This window comes from Scyliorhinus canicula, chromosome 4 (genome assembly GCF_902713615.1).
Source record: "Scyliorhinus canicula chromosome 4, sScyCan1.1, whole genome shotgun sequence".
NCBI lineage: Eukaryota > Metazoa > Chordata > Chondrichthyes > Carcharhiniformes > Scyliorhinidae > Scyliorhinus > Scyliorhinus canicula.
In genome coordinates, this window is record NC_052149.1 from 85,611,356 (window position 1) to 85,624,386 (window position 13,031).

The 13,031-nt window shown below is 50.5% G+C and overlaps 1 protein-coding gene across 6 annotated transcripts in view; it reads left to right on the top strand.

Moving 5' to 3' along the window:
* The window catches only part of axdnd1 (axonemal dynein light chain domain containing 1), a 314,107-nt gene that overhangs the window by 223,391 nt on the left and 77,685 nt on the right, over positions 1-13,031 (top strand). The window lies entirely within an intron of this gene.

Consider the following 13,031-nt stretch of genomic DNA (forward strand, 5'->3'; position numbering starts at 1 on the left):
CAGAGACATGACTGCAGGGGGTTCAGGACTGGCAGTTAAACATCCAAGGATTTACAACCTATCGAAAAGACAGGGAGGTGGGCCGAGGGGGTGGGGTTGCCTTGTTAGTTAAGAACAAAATTAAATCTATGGCACTAAACGACACAGGGTCGGATGATGTGGAGTCTGTGTGGGTAGAATTGAGGAACCACAAAGGCAAAAAAACCATAATGGGAGTTATGTACAGACCTCCTAACAGTGGTCAGGACCAGGGGCGCAACATGTACCGGGAAATAGAAAAGGCATGTCAGAAAGGCAAAGTCACGGTGATCGTGGGGGACTTCAATATGCAGGTGGATTGGGTAAATAACGTAGCCAGTGGATCCAAAGAAAAGGAATTCATGGAATGCTTACAAGATGGCTTTTTGGAACAGCTTGTCATGGAGCCCACAAGGGAGCAGGCTATTCTGGACCTAGTGCTATGTAATGAACCAGACTTTATAAAAGATCTTAAAGTAAGGGAACACTTAGGAAGCAGCGATCATAATATGGTTGAGTTCAGTCTGCAGTTTGAAAGAGAGAAGGCAAAATCGGATGTAATGGTGTTACAGTTAAATAAAGGTAATTACGAGGGCATGCGAGAGGAACTGGCGAAAATCGACTGGAAGCAGACCCTAGTGGGGAAGACAGCAGAGCAAAAATGGCAGGAGTTTGTATGCATAATTGAGGACACTGTACAGAGGTTCATCCCCAAGAAAAGAAAGATTATCCGGGGAGGGATTAGACAGCCATGGCTGACAAAGGAGGTCAGGAAATGTATCAAAGAAAAAGAGAGATCCTATAAAGTGGCCAAAAGCACTGGGAAATCAGAAGATTGGGAAGGCTACAAAAACAAACAGAGGTTAACAAAGAGACAAATAAGGAAGGAGAGGATCAAATATGAAGGCAGGCTAGCCAGTAATATAAGAAATGATGGTAAAAGTTTTTTTCAATAAACAAACGACAGGCCAAAGTAGACATTGGGCCAATTCAAACTGATTCTGGAAGGCTAGTGATGGGAGACGAGGAAATGGCTGGAGAACTTAATAAGTACTTTGCGTCTGTCTTCACAGTGGAAGACATGAGTAATATCCCAAAAATTATAAAGGGTCAGGGGGCTGAGTTGAGTATGGTTGCCATTACAAAAGAGATGGTGCTAAAAAAGCTAAAAGGTCTTAAAATTGACAAATCTCCTGGCCCCGATGGGCTACATCCTAGAGTTCTGAGGGAGGTGGCTGAAGAAATAGCGGAAGCGTTGGTTGAGATCTTTCGGTTAGGTGGTCAGGCAGGTAGTGCTGAGGAAGTGGGGAGGCTGCAGAAGGATCTAGACAGTTTGGGAGAGTGGTGCAGGAAATGGCTGATGCAATTCAACGTGAGAAAATGTGAGGTCTTGCACTTTGGAAAAAAGAATCCAAGCATAGACTACTTTCTAAACGGTGAGAAAATTCATAATGCCAAAGTACAAAGGGATCTGGGAGTGCTAGTCGAGGATTCCCTAAAGGTAAACATGCAGGTTGAATCCGTGATTAAGAAAGCGAATGCAATGTTGTCATTTATCTCAAGAGGGTTGGAATATAAAAGCAGCGATGTGCTACTGAGCCTTTATAAGGCTCTGGTTAGGCCCCATTTGGAGTACTGTGTCCAGTTTTGGGCCCCACATCTCAGGAAGGACATACTGGCACTGGAGCGTGTCCAGTGGAGATTCACACGGATGATCCCTGGAATGGCGGGTCTAACATATGAGGAACGGCTGAGGATCCTGGGATTGTATTCATTGGAGTTTAGAAGGTTAAGGGGAGATCTAATAGAAACTTACAAGATAATACATGGCTTAGAAAGGGTGGACGCAAAGAAACTGTTTCTGTTAGGCGAGGAGACGAGGACCCGTGGGCACAGCCTTAGAATTAGAGGGGGTAAATTCAGAACAGAAATGCGGAGACATTTCTTCAGCCAGAGAGTGGTGGGCCTGTGGAATTCATTGCCGCGGAGTGCAGTGGAGGCCGGGACGCTAAATGGCTTCAAGGCAGAGATAGATAAATTCTTGATGTCGCGAGGAATTAAGGGCTACGGGGAGAATGCTGGTAGGTGGAGTTGAAATGCCCATCAGCCATGATTGAATGGCAGAGTGGACTCGATGGGCCGAATGGCCGTACTTCCACTCCTATGTCTTATGGTCTTATGGTCTTAAAAGTTTACCAGGCTGATTACTGGGATGGTGTGTATCCAAATTCAGAATGCCAACCAACACCTTTTTCATAAATGCTATGTCATCCCAATTCGGGGCATATACGCTAACCAGCACCACCAATCTCCCTTCCAATACACCCGTTATTATTACATACCTGCCCCTCGTTCAGCAACCACCTTCTTCACCTAAAGCCTCATCCTCTTACCCACTAGAATCGCCACCCCTGGGTCCTACTATTACCTGACACACCCAGCCCTTCCTTAGCCTCACCTGGTCCTTCACTCTAAAAAGGATTTCTTGTAACAGCACCACGTTGGCTTTCAAGCTCTTCAAATGCGAGAAAACTCTCCCGTGCTTCACTGGTCCCCCAACCCTCGCACGTTCCACGTCACCACCCTGACCAGGTGCCCCTCAAATTTAGAAGCTAGCTGATGATTGTCTGCAACATATTTGATCTTGGTGGGAAGGACAGGTCATTCAGTTCAGCAAAATTTGCATTTGCAGATGGTGGATGATTACAACTTTCTAACAGGGAACTCTGAGTTCCCTATGCTGATTTCTATACCTTTCTGTTTTGGTACCTATGTTTTACTTTAGGTGGCCAGATGTGCTTGGTATCTTGATTATGTTCATTCTACTCTCACTTGCCAATTTTTTCTTTTGTACTTGGTATGAGGGTAATGCTACAGTTTATTGTGCATCCCGAGCAGCTCTGGGAAGATGGTGGTTGGACTTCGTATTGAACTGTTGTAGTCAGTGTGCTAATGGTTTTCCTTTAGGGAAATTCTGGATTTTGACCCAACATTGGTAAAGGAATGGCATTTGTCCCAGTAAAGGTGATGCATAACTTCGAGGGTGCTTTCAAATGATAGTGCATCATTTTGCTGTTCTTACATTTCTTGCTGGCGGAGGTTGCAGGACTGGAAGATACTACATCCTGTTGCATCTTGCAGCTACAGTATGCCTATGGTGGAGTGATTGTATACTGACTTCAGTGGCAGGGCCACCAATCTGCAAACTGTCTAGCTGATATGAAGACAAAAAATTCTGGAAATATCCAACAGATCAGACAGAAGCTGCTTAGTGAGAAACAGGGTTTTTTTTTAAAAAATAATTTTTATTGAAAAATTTTGTATTTATATAACAACAACGAACTGCAATAAAATGCCAACAATAACAATAATGATAACAGTCATAAACATTCGCCCGTCCTTAATGAACAACAAAACATATTAACAACACCTTAAGTTAACACAATATTAAGTTAAATAACCATAGGAAAAAAAACCCCAAAAAAATAGAAACAGTAAAGAACATCCTCCATCCCCCCCCCCCTCCTCCATTCCCCCGGGTTGCTGCTGCTATTGACTAAGATACCTATCTTTGAGCCAGAACGTCCAGAAAAGGCTGCCACCGTTTATAGAACCCTTGTACTGATCCTCTCAGGGCGAATTTGACCCTCTCCAATTTTATAAATCCCGCCATGTCACTGATCCAGGTCTCCACACTTGGGGGCCTCGCGTCTTTCCACTGCATCAAGATCCTCCGCCGGGCTACTAGGGACGCAAAGGCCAGAACACCGGCCTCTTTTGCCTCCTGCACTCCCGGCTCCGCCGCAACTCCAAAAATTGCGAGTCCCCAACCTGGTTTGACCCTGGATCCAACCACCCTCGACACCGTCCCCGCCACCCCCTTCCAGAATTCTTCCAGTGCCGGGCATGCCCAGAACATATGGGCGTGATTCGCTTGACTCCCCGAACACCTGGTACACCTGTCCTCACCCCCAAAGAACCTACTCATCCGAGTCACAGGCATATGGGCCCGATGCAGCACCTTAAATTGGATGAGACTAAGCCTCACACAGGAAGAGGAAGAGTTGACTCTCTCCAAGGCATCCGCCCAAGTCCCATCCTCTATCTGCTCCCCTAGTTCCCCCTCCCATTTAGCCTTCAGCTCCTCCACTGACGACTCCTCCACCTCCTGCATTACCTTATAAATGTCAGACACCTTCCCCTCTCCGACCCACACCCCCGAAAGCACTCTGTCCATCGTCCCCCGTGAGGGCAGCAAAGGGAATCCCTCTACCTGTCGCCTAGCAAACGCCTTTACCTGCAAGTATCTGAGCATGTTCCCTTGGGGAAGCCCAAATTTATCTTCCAGTTCCTGCAGGCCTGCAAACCTCCCGCCAATAAACAGGTCCTTCAATTTACTGATGCCCACCCTTTGCCACCTCCTAAATCCCCCATCATTGTTCCCCGGGATGAACCGATGATTTCCACCTAATGGAGCCTCCATCGAGCCGCTGGTTTCCCCCCTATGCCGTCTCCACTGTCCCCAGATTCTTAGGGTCGCCGCCACCACCGGGCTCGTGGTATACCTCTTAGGAGAGAGCGGCAACGGCGCCGTTACCAGGGCACCCAGGCTCGTACCTCTACAAGACGCCATCTCCATTCTTTTCCACGCCGACCCCCCCCCCATCACCCATTTACGCACTATTGACACATTGGCCGCCCAATAGTACCCCAAAAGGTTGGGCAGCGCCTGCCCGCCTCTATCCCTCCCTCGCTCCAGGAAAACCCTCTTCACTCACGGAGTCCCATGTGCCCACTCGAAGCTCAAAATACTGCTAGTCACCCTCCTAAAGAAGGCCCTGGGGATGAAGATGGGCAGGCACTGAAAGAGGAACAAGAACCTCGGAAGCACCATCATTTTGACGGACTGCACCCTCCCCGCCAATGACAATGGCAGCATGTCCCACCTCTTGAACTCCTCCTCCATCTGATCCACAAGCCTGGTGAAATTACACTTGTGAAGAGTCCCCCAGTCCCTGGCCACCTGCACCCCCAGGTACCTAAAACTCTCCCCTGCCCTCCTAAGCGGGAGCCTACCAATTCCCTCCTCCTGGTCCCCAGGGTGCACCACAAACACCTCACTCTTGCCGAGATTTAGTTTATAGCCTGAAAAGGTCCCAAACTCAGCTAGCAGCTCCATCAGCCCTGGTATCCCTCCCACCGGGTCCGCCACATACAGTAACAGGTCATCGGCATACAACGACACCCTATGTTCCTCCCCACCCCGCACCAAACCCCTCCACCTCCCTGAATCCCTCAACGCCATCGGCAACGGCTCGATTGCCAATGCAAACAACAAGGGGGGCAGGGGGCAACCCTGCCTGGTCCCTCGGTAAAGCCGGAAATACTCCGACCTCCTCCCATTCGTGGCCACGCACGCCATCGGGGCCTCATATAGCAGCCTTACCCATCTAATAAACCCTTCACCAAATCCAAACCTCCCCAACACCTCCCATAAGTACCCCCACTCCACTCTATCGAAGGCCTTCTCCGCATCCAGCGCCACCACTATCTCTGCCTCCCCCTCAATCGCCGGCATCATAATGACATTCAACAACCTCCGCACATTCGTTTTCAGCTGCCTTCCCTTAACAAAACCTGTCTGGTCCCCGTGTACAACCCCTGGCACACAGTCCTCTATTCTGGTGGCCAGGATCTTTGCCAGCACCTTGGCATCCACATTAAGGAGAGATATGGGCCTGTATGAACCACACTGCTGGGGGTCCTTGTCCCTCTTTAAGATTAAAGAAATCAGCGCCCGCGACATTGTCGGGGGCAAAGTCCCCCCTTCCCACGCCTCATTAAGTGTCCGCACCAGCAAGGGGCCCACTAGGTCCACAAACTTTTTGTAAAACTCCACCGAGAACCCATCCGGCCCCCGCGCCTTCCCTGACTGCATCTGCCCGATCCCCTTAACTAGCTCCTCCAGCTCAATCGGCGCCCCCAACCCCTCCACCTGTTCCTCCTGCACCTTCGGGAAAGATAGCCCGTCAAGAAACCTCTCCATTCCCCTCCTCTCCACCGTTGGCTCCGACCGGTACAGTTCCCTGTAAAAGTTTTTGAAGACCTCATTCACCTCTACCCCCTTGCGCACCACATTCCCACTCTTACCTCTCACTCCAGCAATTTCCCTAGCCGCATCCCGCTTGCGGAGCTGATGAGCTAGCATCCTACTCGCCTTTTCACCATGTTCATACACTGCCCCTTGTGCCTTCCTCCACTGTGCCTCCGCCTTTCTAGTGGTCAGCAAATCAAATTTAGCCTGTAGGCTGCGCCTCTCCCCCAACAATCCCTCCTCTGGTGCCTCTGCATACCTCCTATCTACCTCTAGCATCTTTCCCACCAGTCTATCCCTCTCACTCCTCTCGCTCCTCTCCCTGTGTACCCGGATGGATATCAGCTCCCCACGAATCACTGCCTTCAAGGCTTCCCAGACCATCCCCACCCGGACCTCCCCCATATCATTCACCTCGAGGTACCCCTCGATACTTGCCCGTACCCTCCTGCACACCTCCTCCTCCGCCAACAACCCCACATCCAACCGCCACAACGGGCGCTGGTCCCGCACCTCCCCCATCTCCAACTCCATCCAATGCGGAGCGTGGTCGGAGATTGCAATGGCCGAATATTCGGCCTCCTCCACTCTCGGAATCAGTCGCCTTCTCACCACGAAGAAGTCTATCCGAGAATAAACCCTATGTGTGAGAAACAGAGCGAACATTTAAAGTTGATCAGAACTGGGCAAACGTAGGCCTGCAACTTCCTAGCACCCCGGCATTGGATTTGGGGGGCTTAGCTCAAAGATGCGCCGGTGAATCAATCCTGGGCGTTCCCAGGTAAGGGTTTACCTGGCAATTGCCCAGAAATGCGAACATACCCTGGACAATTGTGTTGTTTTGGGAATCATCTGACCAAGCGATTTAAGTTGCTAGCTTTGGATGGTTCTGCCAGTGTTACACAGTTGTTACTCTGAAGAAGTTAGAAGACCCTTCATATCCATACCAATCCCACACAGGATTCTGCCCACACTCCCGACCACCAAGGAGTTCCCTCAACCCCAATTAAGCATCACTCCGCACGCATCCCCAGCTGCATGGGACTTTCCACCGCCATCAAACACAACGTGGTTGGGTCTCGCCTTCCCACCTACACAACTTGACCTGATTCCGCTTCTTCCGCAGGCGACTGAGCCTCATCAATCGGCCAGACCTGAGCTCTCCACCCTGTTTCCCCATTGTTCCCCTCCGAATCCAACCCGACCTGAACTAGCACGATCTAACTTGACCCCCCCATGACCAAGCATGGCTCTCAAACCCGCCCCAATGTCCGACCCACACCCCACCCTGATGCCTTAACCCCCCAATGACCTCTGATGTTTATCCCCTATCCAATAAAGGTGACCATTTCCCCCCAACCCCGATACCTGATCTCCCCCCTCCATCAACACTGATGTCCAATTTCCTCACCTCCAAACCCCCATTGACGTCCAGCTGCCACCTCCCCCAAGTCTTCCAACCCATTCATCCCCTGATGTCTGACCTCCACCCTCACTCCCCCACCGTAGCTCAACCTACCCCCGACCCCCGCCATCTCTGACATTTGCTCTACCAACCTCCAGTGACTGAATCCTGCCACATGCACGAAGATGTCCATTCCCCACCCCGGATACCCAATCTCCACCCCAATGTCCGATCCAACACCCATCCCCGAGGTGTTGACCCCCATTTCCCAGGTACCCAATGCCCTGACCCCACCCACCAAAGATGTCTGAACCTCCACGATACCTGACCCCTCTTACCCACCGATGTACCACTCCTTCCACCGATGTCTGCCTCCCCCACCTTCCTGGTGTTTGACCACCCCCGCCAACCCCCTGATGCCTAACACCCCACATCCACTAAAGATGTCTGACCCACCCCACGATGACCGACACACACCCACTGATGTACGATTCCCCCCCCCCCCCCCGCCCAAATCCCATCCACTTACCTTAGAATGTGACTTTCTCCCTAGCCTGTTATTTTAACGGGACCTTTAACTCACATGTTTTATGACAGCTAGTGCCGTTAGAAAGGGGACATGTTCCCTTTCACTGTTATTCTTTTGGACTCCGATACTAAAGCTGGGGATCCATTGTGCTGCCTCGATCTTATCCGGCCTGAGTCAGAAAGGTCAGGCAAAACAGGCACTGAAGATATTTAATGCAGGTATGTGGGTACAGAGTGGCAATCCAAAGCTGATTGCCACTCCAAGGAAGTTATGGCCTGTAATATTACATTTCTAATTTTCCCAGCTCTGCTGAAAGGTCACAAACCTGAAACATTAACTACCCGTTGAATTTTACATTCCCCATGGAGCAGATTGGCAGGTGGCTGGGGGCATTAAATTGGGGACAATGCTATGCCCCCCATTCCCCAGTCCTACCTGCCACCCCTTCCACATTTTCACATGCAGTGGGTGGGCATCAGGCGACCTGCTTCCCCGTGAACCAAATGGGGCCCTTAAATACCAATTTATTGCCTCTTGAGGGCCTTCTTCTATTCTCATTGTAGGTAGAGGCTGATGCTGCCTGAAGTTCAGCAGTTTTCACTGGTTGGTCTGGTGACAGAGGCCCACCCCCAAGGCCTTAATCTGCCCCCCCACCATCTTTTCCCCTCACCTTTTGACCTGTCTGCCTCAGCCCGCTGCACCTCTTGTAGGCACCTATTAGCCTGTATAGATTTCATAATCAAATTTAGTGATTTAACTGAAAAATGTCAGTGTAATTTGGGGTGCTTAGTGGCAAAAGTGAGCCTCCACAAGATTCTCGCCATTACATGGCTCTCTCGCTGTCTGATTCATGCCTCAGCTTCTTCCCGCTAACAGGAGGGAGCTGTTTTTAAATGCTCCCTCACCACTCACCACTCACCCCCAGTCAACACACATGCATGGCAGCACACAGACCTGCTCCTTACTTTAGCAATGCCAGGCTTCTCAACGCAGTGGATAAAAGACAGGCCACCATGTTCACTGAGGGATTTTGTGGACCAGCAGCAGGTGAGCCATGCCACCTAGGAGGCAGTGGCAAGGGCTGTTGGTTTGGGCAGCATGAGCAGGAGGACCACCGTCCAATGTCGGAAGAAGACCAACGACCTCCACAGAGCTGCAAGGGTAAGTTACCATCTCTCTCCTGGCATCAGTTCTGCCTGCCACCCCTCAAATTCCCAAAACCCCCTCATCCTCACAAATCACTGGCTGACACCTTGCACCCTCCCCACATTAGATCTTTGTGCTTGTTCCTCAGAAACCTCCTGGCACCCACCAGCTCACCCCTCCATGTCCAGGTGCGGTGCCACACATGCCACCTGTTATAGATGCCCCTGACCCATCAAGCATGCGGCTCACACTGTCCTCTCTTTGTCCCTGCAGGAGAAGATAGCCCATAGTAAGCAGGAAAGGGCCAAGATGGGTACTTTTTCAGAGGGTCTCTGCAGACCTGATGGGCCAAATGGCCTCCTTCTGCACTGTAGGAATTCTATGGTTCTATTCCATGGTTCTAGGAAGCCCATGTAGATACAGGGAGAATGTGCAAACTCCACACAAGGAGAGGGAGGAGGGTAGGCAGAGGGACGAAAGAGAGGGTTTTGACATATCAGTTGTCAATGTCACAAGCTCAAAGTCCAAAAGCAGCAGCTGCTGAAGAGTAGTATTCTGGCACACATGGGGTTGGTAATTGATTTGCTTCCTCACCAGGAGGAGATGTATGTACCCTGACTACAGAATTTGAAACTCCACTGGATTCTGCAATACCTGTCAGAGAGATAATTCACATAGGTCAGAGGAGGTTTGTATCTGTCAACTAAGACATTAAACTTTAGAACATAGAACAGTACAGCACAGAACAGGCCCTTCGGCCCTCGATGTTGTGCCGAGCAATGATCACCCTACTCAAACCCACGTATCCACCCTATACCCGTAACCCAACAACCCCCCCCCCCCCCACCCTTACTTTTTAGGACACTACAGGCAATTTAGCATGGCCAATCCACCTAACCCGCACATCTTTGGACTGTGGGAGGAAACCGGAGCACCCGGAGGAAACCCACGCACACACGGGGAGGACGTGCAGACTCCGCACAGACAGTGACCCAGCCGGGAACTGAACCTGGGACCCTGGAGCTGTGAAGCATTTATGCTAACCACCATGCTACCGTGCTGCCCCAGTGCTTTATTAAAGCATTTGAAGTAATCACTGGGACTTGTGAGGATGACCATTACATCAGGGAGACTCTTAAAAACACGGCTTGGATTGGATTTGGATTGGATTTGTTTATTGTCACATGTGCCGAGGTACAGTGAAAAGTATTTTTCTGGGTGCAGCTCAAACAAATCATTTAGTACATGAAAAGAAAATACATAATAGGGCAACACAAGGTACACATGTAAATACCTAGACACTGGCATCGGGTGAAGCATGCCGGAATGTAGTATCAACCAGGTCAGTCTGTAAGAGGGTTGTTTAGGAGTCTGGAAACAGCGGGGAGGAAGTTGTTTTTGACTCTGTTTGTGCGTGTCCTCAGACTTTTGTATCTCCAGCCCGTTGGAAGAGATTGGAAAAGTGAGTAAGCCGGGTGGGAGGGGTCTTTGATTATGCTGCCCGCTTTCCTAAGGCAGCGGGAGGTGTAGATAGAGTCAATGGATGGGAGGCAGGTTTTTGTGATGGACTGGGCGGTGTTCATGCCTCTCTGACTTTTCTTGCTGTCTTGGGCTGAGCAGTTGCCACACCAGACTGTGATGAAGCCAGATAGGATGCTTTCTATGGTGTACCTGTAAAGATTGGCAAGAGTCAGTGTGAGACATGCCGAATTTCCTTAGTTTCCTGAGGAATTATATGCGCTGTTGTGCTTTCTTGGTGCTAGCGTCGATGTGGGTGGACCAAGACAGATTTTTGGTGATGTGCACACCTCGGAATTTGAAGCTATCAACCATCTCCACCGTGGCCATGTTGATGCTGACAGGGGTGTGTGTACAGTACTTTGCTTCTTGAAGTCAATGACCAGCTCTTTAGTTTTGCTGGCATTGAGGGAGAGATTGTTGTCATTACACCACTCCACTAGGTTCTCTATCTCCCTCCTGTATTCTGACTTATCATTGTTCGAGATCCAACCCAGTATGGTTGTGTCGTCAGCAAACTTGTAGATGAAGTTGGAACCAAATTTTGCCATGCAGTCGTGTGTGTATAGGGAATATAGTAGGGGGCTAAGCTTAAAATACAGTGCAAAATTCACAATTTGTCACACACCAGTCCTCCCAGCTGATTCAGAATCGTGGAGGTCCCAGAGAATATCGAGTCGGGCCTGCTAATGACATGCAAACGGTGTTTACTGTACGTGTGTTCTGGACCGCATTGATGCCGCTGTCAAGGTGATGGAGAATTTCAAATCGGCGCCCACTGAGATTTCAGTGTCGGAACGTATTCTCCGCCTAATCATGTTTCGTGATTTCGGCATCCGCCAACGGAGAATCCTGCCATCTTCTTCCCTATTGTTCCCAGACTCCTCAATGGCCCTCTTATGGACTGAACTGATCTTTCTAAGCATCTTCTTTACAGTTGTAGCACTAAATTTTTATTTTTATTAGTGTCACAAATAGGCTTACATTAACACTGCAGTGAAGTTACTGTGAAAACCCCCTTGTCACCACATTCCGGCGCCTGTTCAGGTAGACTGAAGGAGAATTCAGAATGTCCAAATCACCTAACAAGGACATCTTTCAAGACTTGTGGGAGGAAATTGAAGCGCCCGAAGGAAACCCATGCAGGCACTGGGAGAACATGCAGACACAGCACAGACAGTGTTCCAAGCCGGGAATTGAACCCGGGTCCCTGGCGCTGTGAAGCAACAGTGCTAACCACTGTACTATTGTGCCGCGCCACCGCATGTTGCACACAATGGGCGGAATTCTCCACTCCCGGGAAAAATCGGGAGGGCCGTCGTGAACTCAGCCGGGTTTCACGACAGCCTCGGAGGCCGCTCCTCGCCCCCTATTCTCCCCTCCCGGCGGGGCTAGGAGCAGCGCTCCATAATTCTTGGCCGCGGGGGCGTTGCGCCAAGAATGACGTGGCCGGCGCGCCTAATGACGTCAGCCGCGCATGCGCAGGTTGGCCGGCTCCAACACGCGCATGCGCGGCTGACGTCATGGCGCTGACGGCACGAACCCGCGCATGCGCGGTGGCCGTCTTTCCCCTCAGCCGCCCCGCAAGACGTGGAGGCTTGATCTTGCGGGGCGGCGGAGGGGAAATAGCGCGTCTGATTTGGACGCCGGCCCGACGATCGGTGGGCACCGATCGCGGGCCTGTCCCCTCCCGAGCACAGTCGTGGTGCTCTTTCCTTGCTAGGCCACCTACAAGCCCCAAACGGGCTTCTCACTCCCGTTTCACGACGGCAGCGACCAGATGTGTTTGCCGCCGCCGTGAAACGGCCGCGAACCATCCGGGTTGGAGAATCGCCGTTCGCCGTGAAAAACGGCGAGTGGCGATTCTTCCGAGCGGGGTGGGGGGGAGGGGGGGGGGAAGAGGGAGAATCGCGGGGGGCGCCAGGGGGGCGTGAAATTTGTCGGGGGGCCTTCCCGCGATTCTCCCACCCGGCGTGGGGAGCGGAGAATCGCGCCCAATGTCTTTGTTTATGTATTTACATTGTGCATTTCTGGTATGTTCTATGTATTCATGTATGGAGCAATCTGCCTAGACTGTAGGCAGAACAAAACTTTTCACTGTACCCTCAGTACACTTGGCAATAAATTTAAATCTGATCTGATCCATTGACACACCAAAGTTTAAAAAATAATATTTCTTTCATCTTCTGTGACTTCAAACTCACTTTATACAGTGAAGTACCCTTTTAAAGGAATTACCAGTCTCATGACAAACCAAAGTTTAATAAAAAGCTTCCTTTTATTTTATTTGCATTTTAAACATATTTATAAATGCTAAACAC